Source organism: Lepisosteus platostomus, chromosome 4, assembly GCF_059453375.1.
Source record: "Lepisosteus platostomus isolate fLepPlt1 chromosome 4, fLepPlt1.hap1, whole genome shotgun sequence".
In the NCBI taxonomy this organism is placed as follows: Eukaryota; Metazoa; Chordata; class Actinopteri; order Semionotiformes; family Lepisosteidae; genus Lepisosteus; species Lepisosteus platostomus.
Genome location: NC_142614.1, coordinates 70,082,425 through 70,101,650, shown reverse-complemented (window position 1 = coordinate 70,101,650; position 19,226 = coordinate 70,082,425).

The following is a 19,226-nucleotide window of genomic DNA, read 5'->3' as shown; positions in this document are numbered from 1 at the left end:
GTCATACTTTGTCATAGCTCTGCTGTTAATTGCTTCTTCACAGGGGGGATCATCTTCACAGAGATCCTTCTCTACTGTGTAATGTGTAAAAGCTACACAGGAGATGGATTTACTGTGCATCGCACCCTGCAGAGACTGCCAAACAAATGGAGACAGTTCTATCACGCCACGTCGCCTGTTTTGCTAATGCATCCTTCAAATCTGTTTTGCCTTTTATTGTTATTCTGCCTTTTGGTTTTAAAGAACTAGTGTTCTAATTTAAGTTTCATCATACGCAGCAGATGTGTTTTTCTGTTTGTTTTCACTGACACCAACCTCACCTCATAGTATCACCGAATATTTTTAATTCCCTGTATCATTTTTCAATGCCTGTGGCAGTAGCAACAAGTGGCTCACCTAGCCTGATCTCATCAGGTCTCAGATCTTTCTTCAGGTCTCTGAAGCTAAGCAAGGCTCTTGCAGAAATTAAAGAATTTTAATGGAATGCATGGAATTTTAACAAAATATCTGAAGAGAGAAATATTTACATTTTAGTTTATCAATGCATGATAAAGAAGTTATTATCATTTTCCAGTATGAGAACAATCTTACTACAAGGTCATTAACACTCTTGTTCACCTACTTTAAATCATTAATCTAAAGTTTTACCAAAGTGTTACTAAAGCATTTGACTAGTTCTAAACCATTTTCATTCTAGTGCTCTTTCTTCAAGGGAACATCATTAACACATCTACACCCAGAGGTGATAAAGATTAACAGAAGACATTTGTCATTATATTGATGGCCATTGAAAATATTTAGTGCATTTATTACTATTTTTAATCAACACACATTTCTGTTTTCGCTCTCTAACATTTGTAAGCCAGGCTGTATATTCCCTGCAAGCCTTTTTAACTAGGACCTCTTGAAGCACGTACAGTCACATATGTGCTTGTTAATTTTAATGAGGAATGTTAACAATTATCTAAAGAAGCCATCGATGTGATAAAACTCCTTTATAAATGAAATTAGTGAACAGGCATATGTGGTTATTTTTAATAAGCTATAATTGTGAAGATACATGCCACGGAAACCCTAATTACGTAATAAAACTTCGGGATACTCAGCCTGCCGGAGTATTTATTTTTATTGTGCTATTATGGGTTTGGAATGAAATGGAAAACACTTGCGTTACGCGAAACATTGGGGACATTAACGCGTCAGAAGGCAGGGAACGGATGGGCCCAGCTGGACTGTTGTAGTGATGCGGATGGGTTATTAATACCACTGAGCAAAGACATTACGGTTTATTACAGAGATATAAGTTCAAAAACTCACTTAAAAACTCTTAAACCAAAAAAATCTATCGGGATACCAAACAGGACTTCTTTAAGAATTTACATTTGCTTCTTTTTACAGATATAGTACAGTGTACATGATGTTACTTTTGAGTGCATTTTCATAACCAATGAAACAAAACGATGATGCTCAAAATAACAGATGAAAAACAAGAAAGATCACCTCTTCTTTAGTAAATACATGGCCCCTTAAAAATTCACATTTTTACGGAAAACAACTAAATATGCTAAATGCAATAATATAGGTAAGAAAAGGGCATCCTTTGACTCTCTTATTGATTGAAAGCATGCCAAAACTTCTTTATACTTCTTTATACTCTTTCAGTGGCTCCTATTGCTCTCGCAATGCAGTACAAGTGGCTGCCTGTAACTTAGCAACTCCAGGCATAATTCGATTTCCACTTTGTTTCAAGATGTCTTCTCCACAACTGATATGGGCCCATGTGTAAAATAATGACAGTGTTCATAGGGGCTATTAACTTTTAAGAGTGCCTAATGTATATTTAAATAAAGACCAAAAAGAGAGAGAAATATTTCTGTGATGACTTTAGAGATAAAAAGACAAAAGTAATGATCTGAACGTTTTATAGTTCTGTACGCAACATTGCTACAGGGTATGGTCATAAGAACAAGGCTGACCTCACCCTGAAGGTCATTCTCAGGACCCACAGCCTGAATGTCCTTTGCACCCTGTCTCATGGGCCCAGTTTGTAAGCCCCATGGGTGTCAGTAAAAGAGATTCCTGTCATGCTAGGAGCTCAGGAAATGGAGAATCATGGCCAGTGCTCCCTGCCATTCTGTGATTTTATATACTAGTAAAGAAGATTGATCTTGTACTTTCTTCTAAAATGGGCACTTTTATGAAGAGAACAAAAGAGTGAATAATAGAAAAAGTTGGCATTTAATGACTCTCAATTACTCTGCAGAAAAGATGTCTGAGTGAGTCTGTAGAGTTCCTTTATGCCCTCTCATCCCTCTCTCCTGAAAGAGAGCTGAGACGTGCCAATAAAGATTCCTTACGTTTTATGTAGTGCTTTGATCCCAAAGGATCCCAAAGCAATTTAAATATACTGTAGGAAGAAGCCCACTTCATCCACCACTTAAGTGCAGCACCCATCTTCCAGAATGCGTGTCAGTCATTATATGCCAGGAGCCCCTACACACAGCAGATCAGGGGGGGAACTGAGAAAATACTCCACTGCTTGAACACAGAGGGAACGTTTGGATGCCCAAATTATACAGGCCCAGAACACCTGGTTTAACGGCCCTACTATTATGAATATCACCATGGGAGGTTTACTCAGGATCCCAGTTTATCATTTCATCCATAGGACTGGCATTTTGACAGATCCTACTTCGAAGTAGGGCAGTCCCAAGAGTTCTCATGCATGCAAACTCACAATAGCCAGAAAATGTAAAGTCCATGAGGCTTTATTTGAACCCTTTCGGAATTAAACTAAAAAGTCAGCACTCTAAAGAAAAAAAACACTAGCACTGTGCATGTCCTGTAAATACAAAATGCAAACTGATTACACCAGGGTATGCAGGAAATCTTTACCCCACTAATCTAATCAACTACATTATTATCACCTACTGTGAGACTATTTACAAAGATTAGAGACTGTGTAATGGCCTCTAGTGGTAGACTATCTGTTATGGAACAAGTATATGGTTTATTCCGTGCTGAAAACAAGAAGAGAGAAAACACAACGTTTCAGCCGTGGAGCCTTCTTCCACACCTGAAGAAGGCTCCACGGCCGAAACGTTGTTTTCTTTCTTCTTTTTTTCAGCATGGAATAAACCTATTACTTGTTCCTTTGCAGCCTCCGCTTGCTGATGCAGCTACCCACCTGGACTATCTGTTATGACAGCCCTTCCTGGACGGCGACAATACAATAAGTCTCCCCTCAGCTCTCACCAGAGTCCCAGCAAACCTAGGCAGGGAAAGAATTCTTGCACACATTCCCCAGGGTCAAATGGTTGTGAGGAGGTGCCTGGAGACCACATGTCCCCTCTCTTCTGTACAGGAACCCAGCACATGCCCTTGGGCATGAGGACGGCGCTCACCTTCCTCTTGGATAGAGGTTGCTACAGGAAACGTAGTACCATCACATCCCTCGACAACACTCTGGAACATTGTTTTTTGGGGAATTGTGGTCTAGATAATACAATACTACCCACCATTACACCCACACCATGCAATATGCAGTTCCTTTAATGATGTAGCTTTGCGTAGTGTCTGACTACAGTAGTTAAAGCCAAACATCGTTCCTGCAAGACACAGGTGTCTAGATTGAGACCAGTTAAGATTGCAGCCTAAGTACTGTCAGGGCTTCACAGGCTTGAGGTTGGCTTACTAGTTACTGGCTTATGAGTTAAGTTTATGAGAGCTTCATCTCCAAAATGAAAATACAGGGCTGGAAGGTGCTGAAAAAGTAGTCAAAGAATTTCGCTATAATTACGGCTCAACAGTGTACAGTAGTTCATTTTTGATTGCTTCTTTATTTATACAGTGATCAAAAAAGGGCACAGAATCACGTTAAACATGTTCAGTTTTCATTTATTTTACTCTGGTAGGTAGTTCTATTTGAGCCGGACACTCTGGATCACTGGGCCAGAGTTTATCTTGGATTCTATGCATGAAGTGATCAGAGAGCACATGACTCATTCCCTGGACTGGACGCTGGTCCTCTCAGGGCCTGCACCCAGCAATGCTGGTTCCCTTTCATACTGCTAGGTGTCACGATTGTAATCCTTCCACTTTAAGGGCGACTTTTTCACAGATGGACCACCTGGCTCAGGACATTTGCATCCCCTGGTTCTCCTACGAACACCCCTCGGACTTGGACCACTCCTCCCCGAGCACTGGCGCACCTTGGACACGCCCCCTGTACTTTTCCAACCTCTATCCTAGTCCTTTTTTCCCCGTGTTTCTCACTCCCCTCCTGATTTTGTTGTCTGCATAGGGTCCTGAAAGACGCTTCGTAACACTGGGTGGACTGGAGCAGCTGGAGTAAAGTAAGTAGTCACAGATTGGAAAGTTTGGGTGTTGGACACCAGGTGTCGAAGGCTGCATGGATGTGAATGGCCTTGATGAGCTAGTGACACCTTGTAATTTTTCCACAGGCTGTCAGGCTCCTCAACACCATGGTACCTACTGCACCTACTCCAAATCTGGAAATCTAGTTCTTTTTTTGCCTAATGTCAGTCATACTGTCTGATGTATTCTTTGCACAATTCTTTGCACAATCCTGTAAAGCAAATTGCACTGTGCACATTGCACTTCATGTACCCTGTACCCTGTCAGAAATGTCTATGTCTACACTGCCTATAGCATTGTCTTGTCAGTGTCTTGTCTGTCTTCGCACCGTAGACCTGCAGAACGCTATCTCGCTCTTCCGTATACTTGTATATGGCTGGACTGACAAATACATTTGAATTTGAACTTGAACTTGAACTTGATTCAGTTTGATGCCCTATTGTCTGAGTTCCTGCCCTGATCAAAGCCCCCTTGACACAGACACTAGGTTGCCAAACTGGCTTGACTGGGCCAGTCTTGATTGAGTGATTGATTACTGAATTTGGGACCACTACACCTCAGCAAACATCTCCTTGCTTTGAAGCTGGAAATGTTGAACCTAGCCAGGTGTTCTAGGTTGTAGCTAGGTTCACTCCATAACAATATTAACAACTGGGAGTAGTTTAAAGACTGTGCTTTGCTGTTAACATTGAACACCACCATTCAGCCCCACTTGATAACCTGTTCAAATATTTTGTATTATTGACATTACCAATGACAGAAGCTGTCACTTCAAATGAAACACAAAATTGCCATAAGAGCGCAATCAAGAAAGGATGTCATTCCCATGTACAAGAAAACAGTCATGGCAAAACTGATACATTGTGCTTAAAAGTTTTAGCTGCTTGTTTATTTATGAGGCTTCTGACAAAGATAATAGAATCACAAGTTCAATGTACAATCTACTGTGCCCTCCAAAAGTATTGGAACAACAAAGTAAAAACTGTTATTTTTGCCTGACAGGCAAACAATTTGTATTTGTGATTATGAGATTTTTGAAGGGCACTGCATATGAGGAATAAGTTCTGTTTTGAAAAGTAAGAAAGCTGAGAAAAAGACAATTTGGCACTGAAGAATTCTGAGGGAGAAGAGTGTGACTGATCAGTGTTCTAGTCATACAAACAGACCAGACACCAGACGCAAGAGCTGTGTGAGCCTGCTGGCTGTCTATCTGCTGCCTCCTGCATTCTGTTACTTGCAGGGAGGAAGCTGGGCTGATTTGGACACAGTCTCTCCTCTCACTTGATCACATTCCCTTTTGAACAGGACATATTGAAACAAAAACAGCTTGTTCCAGAGGGTTCCAGAGGCTAGAGGCGCTTCCTCAGCCCAGACACAGTGTGGAATTAGAGAGAAAAGAGATGAACAGACGTGCAGTGTAACAGGGCACCCTATTGAGACTCCTACTCTAAGAACCAGACCACATGGGGGTGCCCCCTATTTATAGCCCTTCCTGGGGGTGGTGCAAAAGATGACATCAGAGGTGCCTTCTGGAAGGAGCCGATGCTAAATTCCTTTATTTCCTCAAAGAAGCCTTCCTCATCCACATTGCATCCCAGACCCAGTCTCTGTGGCCACATGGGCAGTGGTGCAGGTGCACAGCCAATGCAATATAGAGAAATCCCACATTATGTACACTTACAAAACCAAGTTCTGGTACCCAGTATCAGAAGCTGTTTAATGCAAAGTAGTAAACATTAATTTTTATCTATTAAATTAAAAAACTAATTACATAAATTTGTTATTTAAACAATTGCAGTTTTTTAGCTTCTTCTCAAGAATGCTGGTAGTATGGGAGTACTATAAGCAAAATGTATGCAATATGAACACAATGCTGATCAACTGATGAATGAATCTATACAGTATAATATATAATTGAATGCAGTACACTGTACATTGTACTCTGAGTTTAGAAGGACAGGAGAAAACAGGTCGGCTATAATAAGACATGACTTCATAAATCTTTTGGATCGCGGTAGCTGCAATAAGTGTTAAAATTAGCTTTTTTGTTAATTTGTGTTCGCATTTTTTCCCTTAAGTAATGCTAATAGATGATTCTCTTAGACTGCAATGGCAATGACAGGCGATGACAAGCCACAACTGATGAGCACTCCATCAAACTGCAAAGCTCAATTGAGACGCACCTAAATGTGTCTCTCAGAATGACTTTTTTCCATCTTTCGTTCCTTCCTTTTTTTCCCGAAGAATATGATTTGTCATGGTGACTGGGGAAGATAAAAAATGTTTATTCCAAAAGGTTCTAACTCTTTTAATGTATTCTTTTAAAAGAAGTGGTGCAGTGGGACGGAAAAAGATTAATTTATCACGCCATCAAACACGAGAAGAGATGTAAAGTCAAATCAGTATAAATTGTAATGCTGACAATGCCTGCTCTACAGACAGGTTTCTCCCTCTGTCTCTGTGATATGGAGCTGGAAGAAAAGGAAGGCAATGTCATCACTCTCATCAAAACTTTCCTGTGGAAAGTAATTTTGATCCATTAACTCCACATTTTCACAGTGTCAATTTTCCTGCATATTGTTTCTTTGAAAGAAAAAGGTTATTTTAGGAAATTATTAACGCAAGCACACATTTATATTTAAACCCTTGTGAATATTTATCAAGTATTTAATATATATGAATGAATATTAATTTGTCAGAGTTGTAAAAACATTTAAGCAGGCTTCAAATTCTACTTTTCCATATTTAAAGTCAAACTTACTTAAGGCTTTATGGAGCATATTTATTGAAATAGAGGATACAATCTGACATATTTATTTCACTGTGACCCCGAATTAGAAGAAGTGATATGAAAATAGATGGATGAATGGATATTTATTGGAATGATAACTTTTTTCTCAAAATGAAGGCTTGTCCAAATCATGCTGTAGCAAATACGTTTTATTGATATATGTTGCACACATCACAAAAACATCATTCTGTTATTCTAACTCCAATTTTATGCACAAAAAGCAAAGTCTGTACCAGAGCCACAGAAGCTCATCAGGCCAGGGATCATCTTGGTTTCTGTAGTGTTAAACAGGCCAGAGAACACATTACTCCTTCTCTGAGACGGTCCATTACAGGGAGCACCCACCAGCAATGCTGATCACCACTTATACAGCCTGGTGGGCTGGAGCTACTGGGATAAAGTACCTTGCTCAAGCTATAACAGCAGTGTCACAAGGCTCACCCACTTCACTATACTGCTCCACTTTGAGCATAGATTGTATTTCTGGAAAAATGTTAAAGAGAAAAGGTAGAATGTTATCAAAAGGTGGGGCTACTTCCTAAATCATAAGAAAACACAAAATAATTCTAAGTAAACTCTACTGTTTGCACAATACTGCAAATCATACAGGGAGGTTTGAATCTCTAGGTTTCAGTCTTAGGATGTCCTCTGTGAATACTGTTTTGTGCTGCATTCTTGAGTTTTCTTGTTGCCGAGGGACACCTTCAATTCAAGAGCAGCACTGCAACTCTCAAACCCACAAACAGATCTTATCTCATAGATCTCCTCTGTGGGCCTTATGTTTTGTAGATGAAAATCTCTCTTCTCCAAAATTAGGAGGCTGAACTGGGATGTGTCTGCTTTTGACTGACTAAATGGGGGATGGAATGCCAACATGTTCTTCACTCTGTGCAGTTGTGGTTTTGATAGAGACAGGTGTGCTGAAGGGTGTCAGTTCCTGCTTGCAGTCTCAGATCCGGTGGGCAGCTGGGTGGTCCTCCACAGCATCTATTCTCCAACCTGCTCAAAAGAAAGGCACCTCCTCCCCTGCCATCACCGCTACATAACATCTCTGGAAATCTGCCCGTACAGCAGTCACAGTCAGCTACCATTCCTCTTTCACTTTTCACAATACATTTTTGGTGTTAATCACTGAATACATCATTGAACAGATGACAATCAAACCCTGACTGCATAGCCAATCAAGTAAACCTTGTTATTTTAATTTAGAAAGGACCCGTGTTGGAAACTATATTTTCCTTCTTATTTAATCTCTGACTTTAGGAAGTTTTTATAAAGATGTGACAGTGAACATAATCATAAAAAGTAATGTTTATTAATGTATTAATATTTATTTAAAAAGGAATATTTATTACTTTTTTATTAAAATGAACTGATTCAGGTAAATATTTCCATATAGTATGTTTTAATTTTGCCATATTACTTTCCTTTTGCAACTTGCCGGTATTGTTAGACTATAAGGAAGTACTTTACAGTATAATAATATGTATTTAATTGAGTTGATCAATATAATCCTGGTTAGGGACCAAACAATACATAAGTTAAGCAACTATAATTGTGCATGAGCACAAAGGCCACATAAACTAAATGTCAGACTGACGGTACCGAATACCTGTCCCTTTACAGGGGGGGGGGGGGGGGGGGTGACTGTTTCCAAGGACCCATGGGAGTGGTGTCATCATCACAGCCTCATTATACAGTGTAAATTCTGTTGCACGTCAGCTGGCATGTTTTTAAGAATCCTTGTTGCCTTTTAATATTGTGTCACTTGAGTTAAAAAGGATCATTTATCATTTTAAAACAAAGCTGCATGTCAGCCCAAATTATCTTCAAAAAAACTGAGCCGAAATTTTAAAGGCACAACAGACTAATGGCAGCCTTCTTTCTGAATGCGCAGAGACCATCCCGCTTTTGCGCTGCAGCTTTCAGAAGGTTTGGTTCAGACTGCTCCCCCTCACTCCTCTGCACACTCACACACAATAATTAGTGGATTAATGTGATATTACTAGAAACCCGGAAGAGTTCTTCAAAAAAGCGAGCTGACGAAATATACATTTTTCTAATAACACTTGAGTCACACAGGAACAAAAGAGTTTTTTTCCTTCACGTTGTAACGGGAGCCGGTCCAGGCTCCCATGAAGCGTAGTTCAGGACCCTATGCAGATGGTATAATCTGGATGTAAATGGAGAAGGACATCAGGGGAAGATACAACAGGATTAGGACAGGTTGACAGACAGGGGGGCATGATGACGGTGATCCGGTGCTCTGGGGGCGTGGCGAAGGCAAGCGAGTCCAAACAGTCCTGGGGGGAATCTGAGGTGCAGTCCAGGGTCCAGGAACCGGGAGATCCATCCAAGACAAACAAGGTTAAATCCAGAACCGGATCCGTAACAAGGACAGGGAATAAAACCAGGGTAACGAGGCCAGGTGCTCTGAGCCCCAGACTTAGATGGTCAGGGTACCGCAATGAAGCCTATGCCGTTGGGTCTCTCCTGGACCCTCTGTTAGGCAGGCTTCCAGGCATCCATCTCCCAGTGCAGAGAAAGGAATAGCCTTAAATAATGACGGACAAACAGGGGGCAGGAGCACTTAATGAAGTAAAATGCGAAAGGGTTGGAGCGCCCTTAAGAGGAGGGATGAGGATCCTGCCACACGTTTTAAAGAAAGATATTGCATTTGACTGAATTGTACATGAACGTTTTACTGAATTGTACGTGAACAGTTGTAATGGTGAGTGTAACTACACAGTGGCTAATAACTTGTAATGGAATATCCTCTGACATGGTCTTCAGCTGTCCAGCTTTTACTCTTTTTTTAGTGAAATATATTACTCACAAAATATAGAAGAGGTTTACAGTAAACATCCTCACTTATGCTCTTAAATACTTAAAGTCCGTTCAAGCTAGAGCCATCAAACACTATGGAGCCTCAGCAGGGGCTGTTTGATAAGAGCCAGAGAACCTGGTGTCATTATCAGTTATAACCACTCAGAGGAACACACAGAGGGATTAAATGGAATCACTCGGCAGGCTGGCTGTGCAGAGAAGAAAACTACAATCAAATACAGTAGGTTTTAGGTCAGATATGACCAAATCACATTTCAGCTCACCTGTATTGGCACCAGGATTCGATTTCATTTTTAATTTTTTTATCAAGTAGGAAAGTCAGCTTGGCAAAATGAATGCCTCCACCGGTCAGTCCAATTTATCAGTGAAAAAAAACATACTGCAGATATGCGAAATTGGTTTCTACTGATTACCAAAAAAAAAAAAAAAAAAAAACAGATGTGCCTGCAGCTCTGACAGTGTAGCTTGCTGTTATATGGGCAAGCTTGCTGTGAAACACTTAATCAAAATGAAACAAATAAATAAGGCAAGAACCACAAGAAGTATTCCAATATCTCAAGACTACCCAAGAAAATACAAAAAGAAAGCAGTGAGGTGGTACAAGCAGGGGAAGATTGAGCAAGAGGATCAATAAGTATTATTGTACATCTGTACTTAAGAAAGGTGAAAATACTGTACACATGCAAACAGGATTTATGTGTACACATGAAGTATGTATGTAATAATCCGCTCGCCGTAAAGTCAAAAACGAATAAAGAAAAATATATTTTCATTTTCATATACTTTAGATTTTAACCAATTATTCATTAATTACATCTGGGGAAGTGGGAGGGGTAAGACTCAGGAATGGGAGTACAGTCTTTCAAACTTCAAACATAATTCAATTTCCTGAGCAAAATGAGATGCAGCTTTAATGAAATTTGCAAACTTTTTTCACCCCCCCTCTTCTGATTGCGATAGGTGAGGGACCTCAATTAAAATGTTCTAATTAAAAAAAGAAAAAAATACCACCGCGTTGCATTTATTAACCGAGAAAGAGTTTACTCAAATTGAAAATGACAGTGTCTTGGAAGGCAGCTTTGATTCCCAAATTATCATATTTCCTAAGTCAATAATAAACGTTATGATAGCTCCTCTGTCGCTGGCCTGACAGTATTTAATAAAACATGCGTGTCAAGCCTGACTGTGTGAAAATGTCCCAAAAAGCTGCTGTTGGAAGGCTGATTGACTCCTGCTCTGGACTGTTCTGAGGAAGTGGAGGTGTGTGACTCCAGGCTGTACCAGCAGTGCCTTGGCTTCTCCACTAAATCTGACAGTTTGCTTTCTTCTTGGAATCGTGCTCAGCAAGGCCTGCCTTCCAGTAGTGACAAGTGCCAGGAACCTCAGCTTCGTGATCACCCATCTGGCATGGAAACTCGGCCCATTAACTATGGGTACAGTCTATGCTGCTAAACAGCACCTTCACAGAGACGTACTGTTCTTTTTTAAAAGGTGTGATGGATCACCCCACAGCTAAATTAAATCCAAAGGATAGATGTGGCACAGCTCCTATCTGTGCCTTAGACACGCCGACATCAGTTCCACCTTTCGAACCAGGCAATTGCCGTTCAGTCCTTCAAAAGCATACACAGGGGGATACAGAACCCTGACATATGAAAATGAGCAACCTTGCCATGGAGAGAATATACAGTAACAGAAGAAGAGCAAATAAATAAGTGGACAAGGCACAATCACATCGGTATCTGCTGGCTTGCCCTTGAGCACCATGCAGGGCCTCATGCAAGCAAACCCACAGAATACATATACAGTATTTGTAATATGTGCATGTCAGCTGTAAAGAAATTATACTTGCTGTGCTTCAAGGGCCACACAACAGCAGGGTGTGGTGCACAGCTACACAGCTACTGTGTCTGTTCCTACGGTGCTTAGAATCACAGACCCTCTTGATCAAAGGTTATAGTGGCGGCAGTCCCCCCTCCAAAATCCGGAAACTGATTTTAAACAATTTATTTTAAGTTATGTGCCTGACACTTTTAGCCCCATCGATTTGGGCAAAATCTCAAGCAGCATTACACCTGACATATGAACGCTGAGAGTCCAGAACCTTATCCACTGCTCTACACTACTGCTCTAGTACTAATAAGATCAAGTCTTGATTTCTCCAATTCTTTACTGTATGGGCTCCCAGACTCTTCTCAGCAAGTTGCAATATGTTCAAAACTCTGCAGATGGACTACTTACTCACACCAGTCCCTGGCAGCATATCACTCCTACACTTACAGTAAGTCTCTACATTGGTCGCCTATAAAGTCACGTATTCAATACAAGATCATGTTGCTGACTTTCAAGCCTCTAAGCAATCTTTCTCTTCTTCTACAAATCGTACATACTAGCTAGTCAATTTTAAACTTACTGTACACTTAGAGTGTACGCACTACTATACTAGTACTTCCTGCTAAAGACTGCTCCCAATCCTCTCTATCCCAATGCACGTTGGATGTGTCTGGTACTGTACTTACCTACTGTACACCTGTTTTGGATGTGAACCGTGATACTTTTTGGGTGTTGTCATTGGGGGACTGTGATTAATATGTTTTTCTGTGTCTCTGTGTCTCTGTGCCAAGGAGCAAAGATACTCCTTTTTTAGAAAAAATGAACCTAAACCCCCGAATTGAAACTCTGTGCAAATGCATTTAATACAGAGAAAATGAGGCAATTCTTTTTAACACAAACGGCTGTGGTTGTCTGGAGTAAGCTGCTAATTACTAAACAGGCTAGAAGGACCAAGTGAGTTGTATTTCTAATTGAAGTGTTCTAATTGAGAAAAAAGAACAGCTAGATTACATTTGGCAAAATCTATAATAGCATGATAGGATACTGTTTCTCATCTTCAGAACTTGTTTAAATAGCCCACTTTTTCCTTTTTCAATGGAGGTCCCTCTGTTTTGTGTGGTATTGGTTTTATTTTTTTAACTCAACAAATATTTTGCAAATTAATTTTTAAAACAATCAAGCAATCAAAAAACATTGTAGTTTCACCCCTCAATTCCTGGAACACATTCCCAGGCAGTGCCATGTTTTTCCTTAATTTTGCCCATTTCGTTCTACAGTTACAGTGCGATGGGAGTGTGATACAGTTAAAAAAATAGATGCACCAGCATGCCCTGAGATCAACAGATTATTACACTTGCTCCTTAGGAGCACAGTCAATTGGAATGACTCAGGTACTCTGGGCCCTTTAAAAAATACAACTGGCATGCCCAAATTTCAAAATTCTTAATGAAAGCTAGTGTGATGTACCATACAAGTCTGTTTGGTGTTTATATACTGTACCAGCTAACAGGGTGTGTTAAACCACAAAATCAGTTAATCATGTAAAGATGTTAAAAGATGTAAATGTTACAGGATATTTATTGACCACAATCTAAAATTAGCTCTAGATACAGACTCAGATCGGCCAATATCTGAAGAGAATCTCTTGTGCTCCAGGTCAACACGCTCTCACTAGTTTATATTGAGAGACCTTGATGATGTTACAAGCTGCATCGTTGTTTGAGTGAGGAACCCTATGCAGAGCTGGGGAGGCGAGCCAGGAGAGATTTCTGACGAATCCAAAACGTTAGGCAGAGACGTAGTGAAGGAGACGCGAATTCCGGGTTAGCTATCAAAGGTTATCCAAATGGAGAAAGGCAGACAAATCCAAAGAACTAGATGAGGTCAAGGTCAAAGGTGTTTTCCGGGTTCGAATATCCAAAAGCAAGATCCAAAGGTTTATCCAAGCGAGGCAAGAAGTTCTGACGAAGCTAACGATACCGAGCGATGTTCAGTGAAATGGAGAAGGCTTAAGGAGGTTTGGAAGTAGAGGGTGTGTTTGCAAGTGAGGCGCTCTCAGCGACGTTTGAGGGGATTGCTTCCAGCTGGCGGTTGATTGGGGTGAGACCGTTTGTGTGAAGGGTTCCTATTAGCAGCAGATGTGACAGCAGAAAATGAATGGTCTCGAACATACTGTAGCTTGGCTGTTATTTCATAGGCAGTAACGAAAACGTCTAAAAAGCCTGGTTACAGTGCTGCACATGATGTCAAGTACCTGCAGATTGTGGCAGGGGCTGTATGGTGAAGGGATCAAAGGAATGGTCTGCAAATTGTGTTCACATTTTCTGCCGCCCTTCTAGAAACAAGAAACGATCTTTAAAACTTCCCACAGAAGAGCAGACATTTGTTTTTTATGCATAGTTTAGTCTAGAAAACGTCTTGTCCTTGTATCATATCTTCTAGCTCCTTTTCTTCTATCATAGCTGTAATTTAAGATCCCATTGCAGTTTATCTTCTTGCTTATAGTACGTACCGTATGCATTCACTGACCATCAGTGCAGGAGCACATTTTCTACAATAATGTGTAATATCTACACTTTTGCTCGAGTTTTTGTGCACAAAAAAATGTTTTTTTTAACATATCAAATTTGAAATGTGTTTTAAATGGAGGCTTCTCTGCTGGTGTACAAAGCAAAGCCTGTGGCTTTTCTCCGAGGCTGCTTAGTGTCAATCACAGGCACTTGACAGCGAGGCTTTTTACCTGTCCTCCAAATGCAGCCAAACAACGTCCTCTGAGTTGACTGAGAGAAGGTAAAAGTAATGGCAAAGGAGACAGCAGGGAGAGGATGGTTTACATGTCTAAGTGGTGAGACGAAAGGGTTTTATAATGCAGATAGGTTGTCGCAGAAACTTTAACCTGTAATTAGAAATGCAAGCGCATTAACAGGGACTTCCGTCTTTGAAAGGTCAGTGGAACAGCCCCACATTCACAATAAGATGCAAGGAGCTGTAGCCTTCATATTCACCTCTTTGAACTTCAATTATTTTGCCAGTACTTAATAGGTCTCTGAGGAGGATTAAAGGAATAAAAGGCAGAGGGAGACCTTAATGGGACATCACACTACCTTGACATTTTAATTAAGACTTCTTATTAGTATGCAGCAAGTTTGCGAGATGAAATGCAAATCCAAACATTTTAAAATGGCAATGGCATTTTTTTTTCCTTCAAAGAGGGTGGTGACATCACAGTACATGCAGAATGATGTGTGGCTGTTTCATTCGGTGCACCTACCTGAACAGAAAGAAAAAATGAGGACTTTAAAATTCAAATGGACCTTATTTCACCCCTGTCAATGTCAAACTTGATCCATCTGTATTACCTTCTCAAAATTCCATCTGCAGTCATGATGAATGATGTGCAAAAAATAAAACTAGCTCTACTTACAGCAATTTCTCATATTGAGCTAGTAAATTGTAATGTTAGATACAATTAATGTATTTGATTTAAAAGAAAAAAAATTAAGTGCATTGTAAGGACAAGGACATACTATACCACAAAATTACACAGTATACTTTACACTTGTGTTCTCTTTCTTCTTTTGTTCAGCATGGAATAAACCTATTTCTTGTTCCTTTGCATACTTTACACATGTTGATGTAAATAACCCACAAAACACAACAATAGTAACCTTTAGTATTTACATATGGATGTGTAAATGATATACTGTAGGTACATGTTGGAACTTCTGTGCAAGAATTAGAGTATGAAAAATTGCTAATTTAGTAGATTTTGTAACAAATGCTGGGAAGAACTAACTCCAAAACCTAATAATCCTGAGCCATCTTTAAATTAGGTACATCCCAGTACTTTTTACTCAAGCCCTACTCTGCCAACCTCACAGTTCAACAACCCTGTTGGCTCATTTTACAGCCGTTGTCTCTCAAGTCAAGCAGGTTAAAAAGCAAATGTCCCAGATCTTCATACATATATTACAAACAAATGGCTTGTTGGGGTTTGGCTGCATCTCCTAGGTTCTAAATGTCATACCTTTTTTTTCTTTTCTTTTCCTTTTTCTTCTTCGGATCTTTAAAGACAAATGTGAGATTTCATCGTCAAGTCCCTGTGGAAACAAGCTGGTGCACAGAAATGTAACAGAGGCTTATGTCGGTGAGAGAATATAAGCCCTATATCCTGATGGCCAATCTCTCCACCCTTCCCATTGTTTCCTTTTGGCACAATTGCCTTTTACTTTCCTTGAAATTACAGCTGGACTCCTGAGCGAATTTAGATGCTGAACTCAATAGACTTGCTCGGGTTCCTATTTTGACAAATCCCATCTTGAGCTATGAAGAGAAAAGCAGTTATTGATCCAGAATGTACCTAATTTATCACAGTGCCTGGAATCCCTTAAGAAAAAAGCCTTCTTTGACCAAGGGGCCATTCAATACTATTTTCTTTTCTGCCCACGAAATTAAACGAGGCTTTTCTGCTGCCATCACTGAATAGCAATATTTGAAAAAAAGGGATTTGAAGGGGAAATCATTTTTCTGGCTCCCTTTTCTACATAATAAGCACTTAATTAAGAATCCAAAATTAAGAAATCACGGCTCAAGAGTTCAAAACTGACAGTCATTACAAGAGGATAAATGACATGATGCAGGAAATTCACTGTGATTGTAAATGAAAGCATTTGGTGAGATTAAAATAATCTAGAGTCTTAATTCTATGCATGATTACAGCTCATACCTTCAGAAAATAGACCATTCTGCTTCAAGACGTAGAAACACAATACAACTTTAAAGCTTCTCAAAGACCCCCCATATGAACAGGCCTACACTGCACTATAGAAAGATAGAGTATTGGAACCATTTGTTTGTTCATTTTGGAAGCACACATACAGTATCAAATCCAAAGTACAAGCATGGTTAATATTTAAAAAGCTGACATTGGAATTATTTTTTTAGTTAAGTACTTAACCTCATGCATAATGGAATTGAATTAACAATAATAAACTTTATTTTAATGTGTTGTTTGTTGTTTCTTTATTAGCCCTATACAATTTCTTGCATTAGGAATGCATCTTTTCGCATACTCCAGCTTTTCTCCAGGGAGACACAGACACAGAGACAGGGAGAGAAGCTTGGGGTCAGAGCGCAGGGTCTGCCATTGTACGGCGCCCCTGGAGCAGTTGGGGTGAAGGGCCTTGGTCAGGGGCCCAACGGAGTAGGATTCCTCTGCCGGCCGCGGGATTTGGTTAATTAAGGATTTGGTCACAGGCACAGATCCTTAGCCACAGAGCCACCGCTCCGTCCATTTATATAGTGCCTTTAAAAGTAGCATCTCAAAGCATTTTACAGTAGGTGTAAAAAAGTTAAAAAAGTAAGAAAACAGCTAAAAGGATAGCAAGTTACAAAAAAAAAACATATAAGAAACACATAAGGTTAGACGATATATAGCCATTAGAAAGTGGAACAGACATACTGTAGACACTAATTTAATAAAAGCCTTTCTGAAAAGAAGGGTTTTGGGTCCGGACATAAATGCACTCAGGATAGGAGACTCTCTGATATCCTTAGCAATAGAAGTCTAAAGCTTTGGGGTGTAGCAGGAGAATGTCCTGTCACCCATAGAATGCACATTTTAATAAAATTAATAAACGTAAATGAAATAAACTTATTATTAATACACTTTTAAACAGTGCCTTTAAAAGTGCCTTCTCAAAGCCCTTCACAGTAAGAAGAAAAAAAGTGCACAATGAGGGGAGACAGCAGAATTACAAAATCACAATTAGGGTCTGGAAAACAGAAGGAAAAAGTAGCTTGGGGGACATATAGAAGACCTGAGTCAGATGAATGAAAGTTGAAAGGTGAGGAGTAGACAGATAATAAGACAGACAGGTACTAAGGTGCCATGTAGAGTATAAGTTATACACAACGTTAACACAACGTTTCGGCCGTGGAGGCTTCTTCAGGTGTGAGAAAGACAGGGCAGTAAGCAAAGGTAATGTAGCGGGAGAACAAAGGCTGGGAGAGAGGAGGAGTGGGAGGCAGGAGCAGGGGACAGAAAGAGAGGCCAATCGGGTAGTGTGACATCAGGATAGGTGTAGAGAGGTGTGAAATGAAACCAAGAATGAATAGAGAGAATTTAGAAGAAAATTAGTCTGCCATTGAGAGAAGGGGAAACGTGTGATCCTAGCTGCAGGTTAATTTTAGTTTCTCTAGTCTTTCTGATGTTGGAGTTAGGAAAACCAGCTTTGAGAACACAGACAGAGAGATTAGTGTGGTCATGGCCGTCAGAGGTGACATGAGAAAAAATAGGTTTCGAGAGATCTTTAATCTTCACAGCCCCAACATGTTCTCTGAAGCGGTCTCCGAGTCTCCTTCCTGTTTCTGCAATGTACTGTAGATGGCTGGGCATTTACTGCAAGAAATACAGTATATAAGGTTGCTGGAGGTACATATTGTCATCTGGGTGATCTGGAATTGTCCTGGGGGGCCTTGAATGAGGTGTTAGATGTGTACTTGCAGGTGATACAGCGAGCTCTGTTGCAAGGGAAAGTGCCTGGTGTGGATGGTTGCTGAGGGTGGTATTACTGTACATACTGTGTACACGTGTACATACAGTATGTGTAAAATTACACATAAATACAAAATTTGTATTCTTGTCTTGGGGGGGTCAGTGGGGGCTTGCCATTGACTCTCATTCTAGTTTTATGTGTCAGATCCCACCCAAATGAATCTCCATAGGGGTGAAAGTAAACCTGTGGGGAAAAAAAAGACTTTTGGCACTTTAAGGATTTAAGGTAAGACACCACTTAGTTTATCTCTGTTTGTCAGGAAGCACTTTCTTAAGTATCATCTTTCTAGACAGAAAGTAAAGACTTCAGGGTCCAAAAGAGAAAGAGGAGCTTCAGGTGCTGGCCACAGGAAATGCAATACCCATACTGATTATTCCCAGTCCCACAGGTGTCAACCACCAATGTGCTTTATGGATGAGAAACAAAAAAACTTTCCCCGGGGCTGCCAGGCTCGAGAATTCCAGACTGTGTGACCTCTTACTACACACTTTGCTGAGACTTTGAGTGAGTCAACCTTATAGGCAGCTCCAGCACATGTTGATTTCTTATTTTCCAATTAAAGCTTATTGCCAAAATGGGCATTATTTTTAACTCTCCAAGCATCAGAATGGTTGTGATTGATTCCATTCCAGGATAAATTGAAAAGCCAGGTCCAGCCTCTCACTTTCTTTGTGGATGACATGTGATCCTGACAACAGAATTGTGTCATCCTTTGAATGGTGGAGGGTGCTGTCCTCTTGTAGTAGAGCTCCGTGAAGATTGAGATCTTGCAGGAACGAGTGCACAAAGCACCACTGACGTTTTTTAAAATGTTTCCTAAC